Here is an 18376-nt window from a genome sequence, read left to right as displayed (position 1 = left end):
TGTGTTGGTTTTGTGTCTGGATGATTTATCTACTGCTGAAAGAGTGTGTTGGGGGGGGGCGATAAAGTCACAAAATTTATTGTACATACAAACTATTATTGTATAGTTGTATTATTATTTAATATATAATATTATTATTGTATATTAAATTTATACTAAATTTAATATTCTTCTGAAAGAGAAAATAGTACACATAACCTTGTAAGGTACACACACAGAGGAATTGGAAGCAAGAAAGATGTGATTCATAATTTAGAGGACTAGAGTGTGTGCCCAAGATGTATTCTTTAAAATAAACATTTTATAAAAGTATAGGCTGTGTACCCCGCTACCCCCCCCCCCCAAAAGAGCACATAAGTGACAACTTTATGAAATGCTATTAGTTGATATGCCCCATACCTATCACCCAGGTCAAAATCAATCAATGGAGTACTCCAGCAGCATCCTCGTTTTCATGGTCATTCATTTCCAAATGTAAACATTATCCTAATACCCAATATCATAAGTTAGTTTTGCCTGATTCTAAGCTTTATAATAAATGAAAACATGATATACATTCCTTGTATTTTCCATTCACCATTATTGAACAAACAACTATGTACTTATGTAGTCTAAGATTGATGGACACTGGTATTGTTTCTAGTTCCTGGGTATTGAGTGTTCTTCAGTTTTTACCTCTTACAAGATTTTTTTGGCAAATGCATATATGAATTGCAACTGGATAAATAGCTGGCAAAGTTGGAATGGAAAGCAAGATATAAGAATGTAGGACATAAAAATGAAAATTAGACTATTTTGGCAGTAGAATGCTGAAATAAATACGGTAGCACACATATCAATGGGTATGGTCATCTATTGCCAGGGATTAAAAACTTTTTAAACCTGCACCTTCAGTCCTAATGATTCAACCACTGTGCACCAGGTGTAGATTGTATTGAGGAGATATCAGTCTGTAAAGATGAAATGAGGTGAACTTCAAAGTCCTTTACACTAAAGAGACATTGAATTTCAAAGAATGGGAATTTATCTACACAAACAGTATCTTAGTCTTTCAAAGGAGGTAGAATACCCTGAGTTGTAGAAAAATATTCCCTGCGGACACATACCAGGTTTTATTTGGAGGTTTTCCTGTTGATTATTTGATCTGACCTGGCTAAGGAAGCTCTTCTCAGAAGACTACATTTAAAGATCTAAGACAAAGTATCCTTTCTTTCAAACAATAGCCATGGAACTGTCTTAGATCTTCTTGGTTTTCACCCCATACACAATTGGGTTCATGGTGGGAGGCATGAGTAGATAGAGATTAGTAATAATAATTAGTAATAATTAATAATAATACCATAATGATGGGTATGCAGAATGATATGTACTCCAAAGTGGTGTGTCAAGAAGGTGAAAAAAGCTGGTTTGTAGGTGATGACAGTGTCACAGATGTGGATGGTGCAGGTGCTGAAGGCTTTCTGTTGAGAATTTGCTGAGGTCAGACTCACAACTGCCCAAAGGATCATGGTGTAGGAGACTATGATTCACAGGATGTCAAAGCCTCCAATCAGGAGGGCAACCATCAAACTGTGGATGGCATTGACCTGAACATCCCATAGGATATCTTGGCAACAGACATGTGGTCACAGTAGGTATGGGGGATGACATTGCCTCTGCAGTATGGCAGGTGCTTGGTGAGCAAAGTGAAAGGGATAACAAATATCACACCCCTAATAAAAATGAGCAGACTGGCCTGGGCAATGCCTGCATTAGCGAGGATGGTGACATTGTATAGAGAGTAGAAAAGTCAACAGGTTGTTAATCACCCAGGGATAAAGGTGTAGGATTCTTGACTGTATATGGAACCTAAAATTCATCAAGTTCTTCACTCATAATTTGTAATCTCTTCTCTGTGACATTTCAATTAGAATAATACTTAAATAATTAAATAGTCCTAGTTTACTTTTTTGGTTAATATTTGTATCTCAAGAATTTTAGTCAAGTGCAATAGAAGAATTAAATAATTACATAAATTGTGTCATAGATTTATAGTGAAAATGTATTCTAATAATCAAATATATACTGGAAAGGAATTTGTCATTATACACTGTGTAAACTTATAATCTATGAAATTTTTGGTCTCTTTCATGGAAATGTACAAATCTAGAGGCGAAGATAGTTGGTAAAGATGCATATCATGCAGTTATTTTAGTGAAATATCAAAGTTTCTATGTCTATGTAAAAGCATTTATCTCTGTCTACTGCAAGCAAGACCAGTAATTCAGTCTTAACTGTTGTCAAAAAGATAGACTGACTCTCAGCAAGAAAGAAGACCTGATGATCCCTAGATTGTTGCTAATGGTTGGACTCAAATACTCAATAAAATCTCAAATAAAATGAATAATCTTCATGATAACTTGCTTGACACTTGAATTATAAAGATGAGCCTTATCATGTCAGACATGCATTATTTTAAAATTTAATATCATTCATTATTATTGCGTTGCATTTTAGGATTAATTCCTTGTCTTGTTTCAAAGGATACAATGCAAGAAGCTTTTTTACTTTCATCTACTACCTTAAGATCCCTAACAAATTAAAACCAGTGCATTGCTAATAGGGACCCATGGTCTCTATTTAGCTATTACTGATCCTTGCTCTTTGTAGTCTAATTCCCTCACTGAAGTCTGAAAGAAGTTCACGGCTCTATGTAAATCAGACAGGATCTAGAGGTAGACCTGAAATTCTCTGGTCTATTCTGAGGATTAATGGGTATCTTAGATTTAGTTCTGTAGGTCTCAAAAATTTTCCAAGCTACTTGAACTTGGACATAGATGAAGAAAATCTATGTCCCCTGTCAAAATTATTGAATTTGAATTTACAGTATAGATATGGCATTATGCTGAAACAATATTGAAAGATGAAGAAGTCATCACTCTTTCATGCCTTGTAAAGGTAGATACATTTAATTTTGTATATCCATGTAGGTTGTTTCCACTTTTGGACTAATAGTGCTGTTATAAGAATTTATGCACAAGTTTGTGGAAGCTAATGCAAAATAGTGGGGGATAACAATTAGAAGAAAGATCTGTGGAGAAGAAAACTGGATTGATGGTGAGGGAGGAGGGATGGGATAAGAAAGAACATTGGAATGAATCTGACCTAACTTTCCTATGTACGTGTATGAATATACCACAGCGAATCTCACCATTAGATACATGACACTATTTTTTTTAAAAAAAGCAACTATAAGTAATTAGCAGAAAGATCTTTATAGCAGAGGGAAGGGTATGGAGGAAGGAGAAGAGGAGGAAAAGATAAAATACTGGGGACTAAATTAGAACAAATTATATTCCATGCTTGTACAATTTTGTCAAAATGAATTCCAACATTATATATAACAAAAAGAACCACTAAAAAGAAAAGAAAAGAAAAAAAGATTTTTTTTGTTATATCAGTTGCTTTCTGTTACACTGAGTCTCTGGATCTGTTGCTGGATCTGGTGCCCATTGTTTTTAAGTGCATGGATAATTTCCAAACATTTTTTCTCCCACAGGTATTCTACTATTTAACATCTCAATAGCAATATATTTATATACCTATAAATACTTGCTGACTTCTAATTTTTTTTTTTTTTAATTTTTTATTGTGGGTTGTTCAAAACATTACAAATTTCTTGACATATCATATTCCACACTTTGATTCAAGTGGGTTATGAACTCCCACCTTCACCCCATACACAGATTGCAGAATCACATCAGTTACACATCCATTGATTTACAAATTGCCATACTAGTGTCTGTTGTGCTCCACTGCCTTTCCCATCCTCCACCCTCCCCCCTCCCCACCTCTCCCCTCCCCTCCCCTCCTCTCTCTCTACCTCCTCCACTGTATAACCCTGAGGGTCTCCTTCCATTACCATGCAATTTCCCTTCTCTCTCCCTTTCCCTCCCACCTCTCATCCCTGTTAAATGTTAATCTTCTTCTCCTGTTCTTCGTCCCTACACTGTTCTTAGTTACTCTCCTTATATCAAAGAAGACATTTGGCATTTGTTTTTTAGGGATTGGCTAGCTTCACTTAGCATAATCTGCTCTAATGCCATCCATTTCCCTGTAAATTCTATGATTTTGTCATTTTTTAATGCAGAGTAATACTCCATTGTGTATAAATGCCACATTTTTTTTATCCATTCGTCTATTGAAGGGCATCTAGGTTGGTTCCACAGTCTTGCTATTGTGAACTGTGCTGCTATGAACATCGATGTAGCAGTGTCCCTGTAGCATGCTCTTTTTAGGTCTTTAGGGAATAGACCAAGAAGGGGAATAGCTGGGTCAAATGGTGGCTCCATTCCCAGCTTTCCAAGAAATCTCCATACTGCTTTCCAAATTGGCTGCACCAATCTGCAGTCCCACCAGCAATGTACAAGTGTACCCTTTTCCCCACATCCTCGCCAGCACTTGTTGTTGTTTGACTTCCTAATGGCTGACAATCTTACTGGAGTGAGATGGTATCTTAGGGTGGTTTTGATTTGCATTTCTCTGACAGCTAGAGATGTTGAGCATTTTTTCATGTACTTGTTGATTGACTGTATGTCCTCCTCTGAGAAGTGTCTGTTCAGGTCTTTGGCCCATTTGTTGATTGGGTTGTTTGTTTTCTTATTGTCTAATTTTTTGAGTTCTTTGTATACTCTGGATATTAGGGCTCTATCTGAAGTGTGAGGAGTAAAGATTTGTTCCCAGGGTGTAGGCTCCCTATTTACCTCTCTTATTGTTTCTTTTGCTGAGAAAAAACTTTTTAGTTTGAGTAGGTCCCATTTGTTGATTCTAGTTATTAACTTTTGTGCTATGGGTGTCCTATTGAGGAATTTGGAGCCCGACCCCACCGACTGTAGATCGTAGCCAACTTTTTCTTCTATCAACCGGCGCGTCTCTGATTTGATATCAAGCTCCTTGATCCATTTTGAATTCACTTTTGTGCATGGCGAGAGAAAGGGATTCAGTTTCATTTTGTTGCATATGGATTTCCAGTTTTCCCAGCACCATTTGTTGAAGATGCTATCCTTCCTCCATTGCATGCTTTTAGCCCCTTTATCAAATATAAGATAGTTGTAGTTTTGTGGATTGGTTTCTGTGTCCTCTATTCTGTACCATTGGTCCACCCGCCTGTTTTGGTACCAGTACCATGCTGTTTTTGTTACTATTGCTCTGTAGTATAGTTTGAAGTCTGGTATCGCTATACCGCCTGATTCACACTTCCTGCTTAGCATTGTTTTTGCTATTCTGGGTCTTTTATTTTTCCATATGAATTTCATGATTGCTTTCTCTATTTCTACAAGAAATGCCGATGGGATTTTGATTGGCATTGCATTAAACCTATAGAGAACTTTTGGTAATATCGCCATTTTGATGATGTTAGTTCTGCCTATCCATGAACAGGGTATATTTTTCCATCTTCTAAGATCTTCTTCTATTTCTCTCTTTAGGGTTCTGTAGTTTTCATTGTATAAGTCTTTCACCTCTTTTGTTAGGTTGATTCCCAAGTATTTTATTTTTTTTGAAGATATTTTGAATGGAGTGGTTGTCCTCATTTCCAATTCAGAGGATTTGTCGCTGATATACAGGAATGCCTTTGATTTATGTGTGTTGATTTTATATCCTGCCACTTTGCTGAATTCATTTATTAGCTCTAATAGTTTCTTTGTAGAGCCTTTTGGGTCTGCTAGGTATAGAATCATATCATCTGCAAATAGTGATAATTTAAGTTCTTCTTTTCCTATTTTTATGCCTTTAATTTCTTTCGTCTGTCTAATTGCTCTGGCCAGTGTTTCGAGAACTATGTTGAACAGAAGTGGAGAGAGAGGGCATCCCTGTCTAGTTCCAGATTTTAGAGGGAATGCCTTCAGTTTTTCTCCATTCAGAATGATGCTAGCCTGAGGCTTAGCATAGATTGCTTTTACAATATTGAGGTATGTTCCTGTTATCCCTAGTTTTTCTAGAGTTTTGAACATAAAGGGATGCTGTACTTTGTCGAATGCTTTTTCCGCATCTATCGAGATGATCATATGGTTCTTATTTTTAAGTCTATTGATGTGGTGAATAACATTTATTGATTTCCGTATATTGAACCAGCCTTGCATCCCAGGGATGAATCCTACTTGATCATGGTGTACAATTTTTTTGATATGTTTTTGTATCCGATTCGCCAGAATTTTATTGAGGATTTTTGCATCTAGGTTCATTAGAGATATTGGTCTGTAGTTTTCTTTCTTTGAAGTGTCTTTGTCTGGTTTAGGTATCAGGGTGATGTTGGCCTCATAGAATGAATTTGGAAGTTCTCCCTCCTTTTCTATTTCCTGAAGTAGCTTGAAAAGTATTGGTATTAGTTCTTCTTTAAAGGTTTTGTAAAATTCTGCTGTATACCCATCTGGACCTGGGCTTTTCTTGGTTGGTAGTCTTTTTATGGTTTCTTCTATTTCCTCAATTGATATTGGTCTGTTTAGGTTTTCTATATCCTCCTGACTCAATCTGGGCAGATCATATGACTTAAGAAATTTATCTATGCCTTCACTATCTTCTAATTTATTGGAGTATAAGGATTCAAAATAGTTTTTGATTATCTTCTGTATTTCTGAAGTGTCTGTTGTGATATTGCCTTTTTCATCCCGTATGCTAGTAATTTGAGTTCTCTCTCTTCTTCTCTTCGCTAGCATCGCTAAGGGTCTGTCGATTTTGTTTATTTTTTCAAAGAACCAACTTTTAGTTTTGTCAATTTTTTCAATTGTTTCTTTTGTTTCGATTTCATTAATTTCAGCTCTGATTTTAATTATTTCTTGCCTTCTACTTCTTTTGCTGTTGTTTTGCTCTTCATTTTCCAGGATTTTGAGATGAAGTATGAGATCATTTATTTGTTGGTTTTTTCTTTTTTTAAGGAATGAACTCCAAGCAATGAATTTTCCTCTTAGAACTGCTTTCAATGTGTCCCATAGATTCCGATATGTTGTGTCTGTGTTTTCATTTATCTCTAAGAATTTTTTGATTTCCTTCTTGATGTCTTCTATAACCCATTGATCGTTCAGTAACCTATTGTTCATTCTCCAAGTGATGTATGCTTTTTCCTTCCTTCTTTTATCGTTGATTTTCAGTTTCATTCCATTATGATCAGATAAGATGCATGGTATTATCTCTACTCCTTTATATTGTCTAAGAGTTGCCCTGTGACATAATATATGATCTATTTTTGAGAAGGATCCATGTGCTGCTGAGAAAAAAGTGTAACTGCTTGATGTTGGGTGGTATATTCTATATATGTCAATTAGGTCTAGGTTATTAATAGTGTTATTGAGTTCTATAGTTTCCTTATTCAACTTTTGTTTGGAAGATCTGTCCAGTGGCGAGAGAGGTGTGTTGAAGTCTCCCATGATTATGGTATGGTGGTCTATTAGACTCTTGAACTTGAGAAGAGTTTGTTTGACGAATATAGCTGCACCATTGTTTGGGGCATAAATATTTATGATTGTTATGTCTTGTTGGTGTATGGTTCCCTTAAGCAGTATGTAGTGTCCCTCTTTATCTCTTTTGATTAACTTTGGCTTGAAATCTATTTTATTTGATATGAGTATGGACACTCCTGCTTGTTTCCGAAGTCCATATGAGTGATATGATTTTTCCCAACCTTTCACCTTCAGCCTATGTATGTCCTTTCCTATCAAATGCGTCTCCTGTAGGCAGCATATTGTTGGGTCTTGTTTTGTGATCCATTCTACTAGCCTGTGTCTCTTAATTGGTGAGTTTAAGCCATTAACATTTAGGGTTATTATTGAGATATGTGTTGTTCTTCCAGCCATATTTGTTTATTTCTGTTACTAAACATGGTTTGTTTTCCTCTTTGATTATCCCCCCCCCCTTTACTGTCCTACCTCCCACTGTTGGTTTTCATTGTTATTTTCCATTTCCTCTTCCTGTAATGCTTTGGCGAGGATGTTTTGAAGAGATGGTTTTCTAGCTGCGAATTCTTTAAACTTTTGTTTATCGTGGAAGGTTTTAATTTCATCCTCCATCCTGAAGCTTAATTTCGCTGGATACACAATTCTTGGTTGGAACCCATTTTCTTTCAGTGTTTGAAATATGTTATTCCAGGATCTTCTAGCTTTCAGAGTCTGTGTTGACAGATCAGCTGTTATCCTGATTGGCTTACCCCTAAATGTAATCTGCTTCCTTTCTCTTGTAGCTTTTAAAATTCTCTCCTTATTCTGTATGTTGGGCATCTTCATTATAATGTGTCTAGGTGTGGATCTCTTATGATTTTGCACATTCGGCGTCCTGTAGGCTTCTAGGATTTGGGATTCTGTCTCATTCTTCAAGTCTGGGAAGTTTTCTTGTATTATTTCATTGAATAGACTTCTCATTCCTTTGGTTTGGAGCTCTGTACCTTCCTGTATCCCAATGACTCTTAAATTTGGTCTCTTAATGTTATCCCATATTTCTTGGATGTTCTGCTCATGGTTTCTTAACAGTCTTGCTGAGGTGTCTATGTTCTTTTCCAGTTGAAATACTTTGTCTTCATTGTCTGATGTTCTATCTTCTAAGTGTTCTACTCTGCTGGTAGTATTCTCCATTGAGTTTTTAAGTTGGTTTATTGCTTCCTGCATTTCTAGGATTTCTGTTTGTTTGTTTTTTATAACCTCTATCTCCCTGTATAGTTGATCCTTTGCTTCCTGGGTTTGTTTGCGTAATTCGTTGTCGAAGTGATCTTTCATTGTCTGATTTTGCTGTTTAATGTCTTCCTTGATACTCCAGATCATCTGAAGCATGTATATCCTGAATTCTTTATCTGACATTCCATCTGCTGCAGCTGTTACCTCTTCTAAAGTTGCGTTGACCTGCATTGCTTGTGGTCCTTTCTTTCCTTGTCTTTTCATACTGCTTGCGTATCTTTCCTGCAGGTGCGGGCGGCGGCTCTGCTCTCTCCTTATTCCAATTGGGGTGTCGTGGCTACCACGCCGGCAGGTCACTGGGCCTGTTCTGGGAGCTGGCGGCGGCTCTGTTCTGCCCCTACTCCAATTGGGGTGACGAGTGTACCACGCCGGCAGGCCACTGGGCCTGATCCGCCGGTCGGTTGCAGGTTTGCCTACCCTGCAGGCGCGGGCGGCGGCTCTACTCTGCCCCTACTGCAAATGGGGTGACGTGTCTGTCGTACCGGCAGGCCACTGGGCCTGTCCCGCTGGTCGGTCGCAGATCTGCCCACCTTTCGGGCACGGGTGGAGGCTCTGCTCTGCCCCTACTCCAATTGGGGTGTCGTGACTACCCCGCCTGCAGGACACTGGGCCTGTTCCTGGCACGGGCGGCGACTCTGCTCTGCCACTACTCCAATTAGGGTGGTGTGTGTACCACGCCGGCAGGCTCCTGGGCCTGATCCGCAGGTCTGTTGTAGGTCTGCCTACCTTGGAGGCGCGGGCGGCGGATCTGCCCTGCCCCTCCTACCACGCCTGCGGACCCCTGGGCCTGATCTACAGGTTGATCACTGGTCTGCTCACCCTGCGGGCACGGGTGGCGGTTCTGCTCCGCCCCCGATTGGGGTCACGTGACCACACCGGCAGGGCCTGATCCGGGCGTGGGAGAAGGATCTGCTCTGCCCCTACTCCAGTTGGGGTGACGTGTGTACCACACTGGCAGGCCACTGGGCCTGACCCGCCAGGCTGTCACAGGTCTGTTTACCTTGCACGCTCATTCGTCACAGCGCGAACCGCGGCTCTGCCCTGCCCCTCCTACCACGCCCATGTACCACTGGGTCGCGGGTCTGCCCACCTTGCGGTTGCGGGTGGCGGCTCCGCTCCGCCCCCTCTCCAATTGGGGTCACGCGGTCACCACGCTGGCAAGCCGCTGGGCCTGCTCCGGGCGCTGGCGGCGGCCCGGCTCCTTCCCTCTGGCTCGACGACAAATTGAGGAGACTCGGGTGACTGTGCCTCACCCCCCCTACCAGGAGACCAACTGCTTATGTCACCACTGGTATTGATGAAGTTCCCTCCTCCGCCGCTTTCTGCAGACATCAGATCTCTGCCATGTTGGTATCCTATGCGAATGGCAGCATTTCGTTCCCCTTGCCATGCAACCAAAGCACCGGGTGAGTCCTGACCGGCCCTCAGCAGGACCCGGACCGAGAAGCAGTTTCCGCGGGCTCCTAGCCCCGGGCCAGGGAAGTTCCGGGAGCCGGAACTCGGCCACTCCGTGCTCGGTGTAAGCTCCTATAAATGTAAGCTCCAAGAAGCAGTCCCCGCGGGCTCAGTTCCGGGAGCCGTAATTCGGCTGCTTAGTGCTTGTTGTATGCTCTGGTAGGCGCAGGGTCCAAGAAGCAGCCTCCGCGGGCTCAGCAGCCGCTCCGTGCTGGGTATTCACTCCGATAAGATCAGTTCTAAGAAGCCCCCAGGCGCTGAGCCCTAGCAATCTGTCTGCAAGCCGCAGGCGAATTGCAGCCTGAAATTACCTGTTCTATGGCTGAATGAGCTGCGGTCAGTCGAAAACAGCGGTGGTGACGTCAGTTTACCAACATGGTGGCTGCTGGCCTCCTCTGTGGTCTGACCGGTGTGGAGAACCGAGATGAACCGCTTCCTTCCCCCGTCTCGAACCCAGAATTCAGCCCTGAGTACGGTGCTTGCGCGGCTGGCAGAAACTGCAGCGCTGTAACCCTGCGTCTCTATCCCAGCGCACGCTGCAGATTCTAGCCTCGGGCCGATTTGCTGAATAAGCAGTGCGACAAACCTCTCGCGTTTGAGTCCCCGTAGCTGATCCTCGTGCGATGGAAATCCTTCCTCCAGGTTCCGGAGCACCCCACTATTGCTGGAAATTCCTAACAAGATATCCTTTAGCCGTCCTGACTTGTCATACTCCCACACAGTGAAGCAGCACACGGGGGCAATGCACTCCCCTCGCCGCCATCTTTAAACTTCTGTCTGTATCTGACTTCTAATTTTTAATGATACCTATTTTAGCAGGTATAATTATACATTGCTATAATTTGACTTGAATTTGCTAGTATATTGACAAATAATGTTAATTATATTTATAGATATTTCTTGGTTATTTGTACATTTTCATAGAGAAAACTACACTGAAGTTCTTTGCTCACTAATAATTGACAACCAAATTGACTTTCTTCTAAGCAGCACATGGAACTCTTCTTAAGGTAGGTCACATTTTAAGACACAAAAAAAGTCTTAGCAAATAAAAAAAAATAGAGATTATTTCTTGCATCTTATTATATTATACTGGAATGAAATTGGAAATCAACTAGATAAAAACAGAAGCTATCTTAACATTTGGAGATTAAGTAATACACTTCTTTGTGATAAGTGGATCGCAGAAGAAATCAGGGGAGACATTAAAATTTCTTTGAAACAAATGAGAATTGAGGTCCCACATATAAAAAAAGGCAAGCTACATTTAGAAAGTTAATAGCATTAAGGTCCTACTTAAAGAAAGATTAAAATATAGAAAGATTGCAAATAAAGTTACACCTAAAGACTCTAGAAAAAGAAGAATAAACTAATTCTAAAATCAGCAGAACATAGTAAATAATGATATTGAGAATAAAAAGATACAAAGAACAATGGGACAAAGCATTGGTTCTTTGACAAGATAAACAGAATTGATAAACCCTTAGTCAAACTAAGAGAAGAGAAGAGAAGAGAGAGAGAGAGAGAGAGAGCGCTAAATCAACAAAATTAGAGAAGAAATAGAAAATGTTAACACAGACACTTCTGAAATTCAGAGGATCATTTGAAGCTATTTTGAAAACTTATACTCCAATAAACTGGAACATGTGAGATACAGACAAATTTCTAGATATGTATGATCTACTCCCATTGAACCATGAAGATGCAGACAACATAAACAGATTGATATCAAGCAATGAGAATGAAACAACAATTAAAAGACTTCCAACAAAGAAAAGCCCAGAACTGGAAGGATTCTCAGCTGATTTCTGCCAGACTTTTAGGGAAGAACTAATGTCAATACTCCTCAAATGATTCCATAAGATAGAAAGGGAGGGGACCCTCCAAATTCATTGTATAAAGCCAGTATTATACTGATACCAAAATCTGACAAAGACACATCAAGGAAATTAAACTACAGGCCAACATCTCTGATTAAACATAGATGCAATAATTCTGAATAAAATTTTGACAAATTGATTAAAAAACACATTACAATGATTCCAATGATAAGTGTATTTCATTCCAAAGATGTAAGATTTGTTCAACAGAACTGAAGTGAAAAATTTAGTTCACTGCATAAATAGAATTAAGGACAATAACTAATTGATCTTCTCCATAGATGCAGAAAAAGCATTTGACAAACATTCTGGATGCATCCATGTTAAAAATAGTGGAAAAACTAGATAGAAGAGCTTAATATCAACATTATAAAGGCTATACAGGACAAACAAAGGTCAATTATAATGAATGGGAAAAAAAACTAAAAGCATTTTTTAAAAATAGAAATAAGACAAGGATGAACACTCTCAACAGATCTGTCAATATAGTTCTTGAAACTGTAGTCAGAGCAATAAAAAAGAAAAGGATATTAGAGAAAAGAAATACAAATATAAAAAGAAGTCAAATTATCTCTGTTTGATGATGATATGATCCTCTATATAGAAATCCCTTCCTCCCCCCGCCCCCCCCCCCCAAAAAAAAAAAACAACAACACCAGAAGACTTCGAGAGCTGGTAAAAAAAAAATTTGCAAAGTATCAGGATACAAGATCAACAGTCATAAATCAATTATTTTTATGTACTCCAATAATGAATTTTCTGAGAAAGAAATCAGGAACACAATCCATTCACAATAACCTCAAAGAAAAAGGAATACTTGGAAATAGATCTAACAGTGGAGGAAAAAGATCTCTACAATGAAAACTATAGACTACTGAAGAAAGAAATGGAAGAAAACCTAAGATAATGGAAAGATCTCTCATGTTCTTGAATAGAAGGAATTCATATAGTCAAATTGACCATACTACCAAAAGCATTATACAGGTTCAACGTAATGTCCATCAAAATACCAATGACATTCTTCCCAGAACTAGAAAAACAGTCCTTAAATTTATTTGGAAGAATAAAAGACCCAGAATAGCCAAAGCAATCCTGAGCAAGAAGAGTGATGCTGAAGGCATCACAATAGTAGATCTCAAATTATACTACAGAGCTATACTAACAAAAACAGCACCGAAACAGACATGAAGATGATTGGAATGGAAAAGAAGACAAAGAGACACACACATAGATATAGGCATCAGATATTTGACAAAGGTGCAAGAAGCATATATAGGAGAAAAGATAGCCTTTTCAACAAATGGTCTTGGGAAATCTGGATATCCATATGTAGAAGAACAAAAGTACATCTCTATCATTCACCCTGCACAAATCAACTCCAAGTGGCTCAAAGACCTATGAATTAGACCAGAAAGTCAGCAACTTCTAGAAAAACATGCAATTTCATCATTTCAACATATTGGCAAAGGCACTGACTTACTTATCAAGCCTCTAAAGTACAAGAAATAGAACCAAGAATCAATAAGTGGGAGGGCATTAATTTAAAAAGCTTTTCCACAGCAAAGGAAAGAAGCCATGAATACAGAGCTTACAGACTGGGAGATACTAGCCAGTTGCTCCTCTGACAAAGGATTAAAATTTAGAATATATAAAGAATTTAAAAACTTAACACCATGAAATCAAATACCTCAATTACTAAATCAGCAAAAGAAATAAGTAGATATGTCTTAAAAGGAGAAATACAAAAGACAAATATATACATGAACAAATATTCAACATCTCTAGAAATCAGGGAAATGGAAATCAAAACTGCATTAAGAATTAATCTCACTCCAGTTAAAATGGCAACCATCAAGAATGCAAATAATAAAAAATGCTGGTGAGGATGTGGAGAAAAAAGTGACATTCCCATTGCTGGTGAGACTTCAAATTAGTACAAACAGTATGGAGATTTGCTTGTACTAATTGGAAGCAATATGGAGATTGCTCAAAGACTAGAAATGAAACTACTATGTGACAGAGCTATAGCCACTCCTTGGTGCTTATCAATACAAACTAAAATCAGTATTCTATAGTGATTCAGGCACATTAACTTTATAGCAGTACAATACACAATAGTCAAGTTGGGCAACAATCAACAGTTGAACTGGTGCCCTTAACAGATGAATGAATAAAGAAAATGTAATGGAGTACTATGTGGCCGTAAAGAAAAATGAAATCATGGCATTTTCTATTAAATGGATGGAATTGGAGAACATTATGCTAAATAAAATAAGCCAGACTCAGAAAGTCAAGGGTTGAATTTTTTTCTGATGTGCAGAGGCTAGACCAAACTAAGGAAAAAGAGTGTTCATAGTCCCATAAAAATAGAAAGAATATCAGCAGAATATGATTGCAGGTGACAGATGGGGACAGGAAAAGAGAGGAATAGTGGAATAAAATTGACCAAATTGTACTGTGTACATATAAGAATATGCCATAGTGAATTTCACCTTATGTACATTTGTAAAGCACCAATTTTAGGAAACAAACTAAATACGTAGAAGGAAGACCAGTAAACTAGAGGAAAGGGGATAGGAGAAAAGTGGGAAGGAAAAAAGGAAGTACAACTGAACTGTAGTGGAATACATTATTTTTCATACATTCATGATTATGTCAATATAAGCCACAGTATTACATATAACTATAATTCACTAATAAAATATAAATTAATTAAAAATAAGGACACATGATAAGGCACATAAAAAAGTGCAAAAGTAATTTCCACCTTATCAGTAATTACATAAAAAAGACTAAACTCTCTAATTTATTAGTAAATATTGGTAAATAACTGATTCAACCATATCTATTCAACATCCTCTGGAAATTCTGCTCATTGCAGCCATGAAACATAATGAAAAATATATTCTCTATATCTTTTCCTTGGATTCCTTGAAACAAATAGCATCATTAATATGGTATTTGTTGTCTTGAAGAATTTTGCTTACACACAAATATTTCAAATAAAAATTCTAATGTCTTCTTCTGCAAGTATAATTGTTGCCATGAATTACTTGTGATAACTGAAAACCTGCCATAGTGTCAATATTATTTACTTCATAGTCACAGTCATTGATAAATGTAAAGGGTGAGCATATGGAGTAAATAAATAGACTGAGTATCTCCTCCATGTTAGTTGCTCTTGATGTTCAGCCCAAGCACCTTGCATAAGCCCTGCCTGAGCGCCTTGTTCCTGAGGGCATACACCATGGGGTTGAGGGCAGGGGGAATAACATTGTGTAGCACATTGAGTAGAATTAGGATGAGGGGAAGTTCCTTCCCTCCACTATGAGTGATGGAAACAACAACAATGACAGTGTAGAAGAAGAGAATTAAGATGAGGTGGGAAGTTCAGGTACTCAAGGCCTTGGATGCAGCTTCTTTGGAGTTGAGCTTCAGTACAGACTGAAGGATCAAAGTATATGATACAATAATCAAACCCAGATCACTTCCCATAACCATCCACGCCAGAAATATTTAATTGATATTGTTGATTTTCCTGTCATCACAGGAGAGGCTAGTGACTCCAAGATTAGTACAAAAACAGTGCTCGATTTGATTATGAGAACAGTAATTTCTCTGAGCAGCTAAAATGGGCACTGAAATTGAAAGCAGACCATTTCTAATTGCCATGACACAGTTGCTTTGATCACTAAAGGGTTAGTAACCATTGATGTATAACTCAGAGGTCGGCATATGGTCACATACCTATCTATAGCCATGCAGACAAAGATGCCTGACTCCTTGGCCACAAAACAATGCATGGCATACATCTGAACAAAGCACTCAGGGATGCTGATGGCCTTAGCACTAAACTATAAGATGGCCAAAATATTGGGTATGATGGTGGTAGCCAGGCCCATGTCCACCACGGCCAGGATGCCCAGGAAATGGTACATGGGCTGATGCAAACTTGCCTCTTGGTAGATGGTGGTCAGGATCAGGATGTTGGCCCCAAGAGCTAAGAGGTAGAGCAGAGCCAGGGGTAGGGAGAGCCAGTGCTTCCAGCTGTTGATGCCTGGGAATCCCATCAGAACAAACTCAGAGACCTGGAACTGAGAGCTGTTGGAATCTCTGAGATTCCAACAAAAAGGAAAACCTGCCACAGTGTCAATATTATTTGTAAAAGGAAAAAAAGTTTAATGTTACACCTCTTAAATATCAATCTGAGAGTGCTGGAAAATTCTAACCCAGGATAATGGTTCTTTGTCATTGACAATGTATCTTTATTATTCCCATCCTGACACTCATACTTACTTTTCTTACAACAGTGGAACTGTGATAAGTGTAACATTCTCGGCCTCATTCCTAAAATACATAATGTGGCTCAATTTTTTTCCTTCATCTCATAAATGACAAATAGACTATTAGGGAAAATCAGTACTTTGTCCATGACCTTCCAAGTAGAAAGTCACTGAATTAGAACAATTTGAACATTATCTGATCATTGTCTGACTGTGAGATTTGGTTTTGCTAATAAGTTGGTTGCTTCAGAGACCTAATATCCAGATCTTCTTGAGGCTTTCATGCATGTAGACTTCCTTAGGAACTTAGATTATCTGAAACATTAAAGAATTATTTGTTCATTCAGGTACTTGGGAATTTATAAAGTACCAATGTGCTTTTTTAAATTTTGGTAAGCTTGTATGAAGCAAAGAAGTAGACCCACTTCATACTAAGGACACTGATGTACTAAAACTCTCTATACCTTCCTAAAGCTGAGCAACTATAAAGCTACATAATGTAGGTTGAAAGCCCCAGTGATCTTTAAATTTCAATGATTATTTATTTTTCTTTAAGTATATTATCTCCACAATGTTTTATATTAACTTTGGTATATCGTTAGTTCTTAAAGTCGGTATATCATGATTCAATAAATGGGCATGACTTTAAAAAATAAAGAGCAAAATATATGCATTTATATAACTGCTTTGGTAAATGACTTACTAATATTAAAACATTCTATACTTCAGAGACTTCTTTAATATAACCATTTGCTAATATTTTAGTGCAAAAATTAAAAAAGGATGTCCACTATGTGTTCTTTTTTTAAAAAAATTTAATATTTATTTTTTAGTTTTTGGCGGATACAACATTTTTATTTGTATGTGGTGCTGAGGATCGAACCCGGGCCGCACGCATGCCAGGGGAGCACGCTACCGCTTGAGCCACATCCCCAGCCCCCACTATGTGTTCTTACCAGATGTTACCATGCACATTTTCTTTCTATTTGAAGATTTCAAATTTTTAGAATAAAAATTATTTATACACACAATGTTTTAAAATATTGTGGTTAGAATGATAGAACCAACAGAAGATGTAGTACAGGTGTAGACCTGGTGAGTACATTCATCTTAACCCCAATAACATCCTCATTTGTCCTTAAAATGAATGAAGTTACATTATTAAAAATATTTAATTATAGAAATGTATTTATTTTTTAACATATATTATCACCACAATTTCTGTGTTTTCCTCATTTATTTTCACAAATTTGTTTTAGAGTTAGTACAGAATTGTCTGCTTATTTTTCACTATGAATTCAGACTTTTGTTCTAAAGTTCATATTCAAATCTTTTTATCTTTGACAACTCACTCAGACTTAATAAAGGGCTTTGGAAAGCTGTGCCAAGACTGTGGATGAGTGAGCATCATTGAGAGGATCAATTTTGAGTGCTCTTCTCTAACCCCTTTGCTTCTTTGTAGACATTCTTAATTCGCACTATTCACAGGTCTTTCAAAAACACTTCATTATTTTTAAAAAGTAGCCACACCAATATAAAAATTGTTGAAATAAAGAAATGACAATGAGCGTCTTAGGCTTGAGTAACAAAAAGTTACTGTGAATCTCATACTTAAATATGAATGTTGATTCAAACCTCCTTTTAGAGTGCCTCCTCTTTGGCCTTGTTCATATATAATGTACATGTGTACATATTATTAGTTGAAATGTCTACTTTGAATAAACTTTCAGACATTAAAAGAAGATAGTTTATATTACTTAGGCTGTCGGACAAATCAGACATAGCTCATTGTTCCTCATTTGCTGTTCTTTCCCTACTTTCCTGTTTTGCACTGAAGAGTGACAATGAGAAGGCAACTTCTTCTGGAAGCAGCAAAGAAACAGGATGAATATTTTAATAAGAGTATTGCTCAAAGCTCTTTTCTTGTGTTATAATAAGATGTTAGAATCCTGCAGGAATATACAGAAATGGCAAGTAGGTGATCAAGAACAACTTCTAAAGGGAAAAGACAAATGTTCTTATACCAGAAACATTGCTGGTATTCTGCCAGATCAGAGTTCTC

General features: G+C 38.0%; 2 pseudogenes; both read right to left on the bottom strand.

Annotated features, from left to right (window-relative positions):
• Positions 1-1236: 1236 nt before the first annotated feature.
• Positions 1237-15108, bottom strand: LOC114098554 (olfactory receptor 52N1-like; annotated as a pseudogene).
• Positions 15109-15202: 94 nt separating this feature from the next.
• LOC114098553 (olfactory receptor 56B2-like) lies at positions 15203-16364 on the bottom strand (annotated as a pseudogene).
• Between the last annotated feature and the right edge of the window lie 2012 nt (positions 16365-18376).

Source organism: Marmota flaviventris, chromosome 9, assembly GCF_047511675.1.
Source record: "Marmota flaviventris isolate mMarFla1 chromosome 9, mMarFla1.hap1, whole genome shotgun sequence".
Classification (NCBI taxonomy): Eukaryota; Metazoa; Chordata; class Mammalia; order Rodentia; family Sciuridae; genus Marmota; species Marmota flaviventris.
This window is presented reverse-complemented; position numbering and strand designations above follow the sequence as displayed.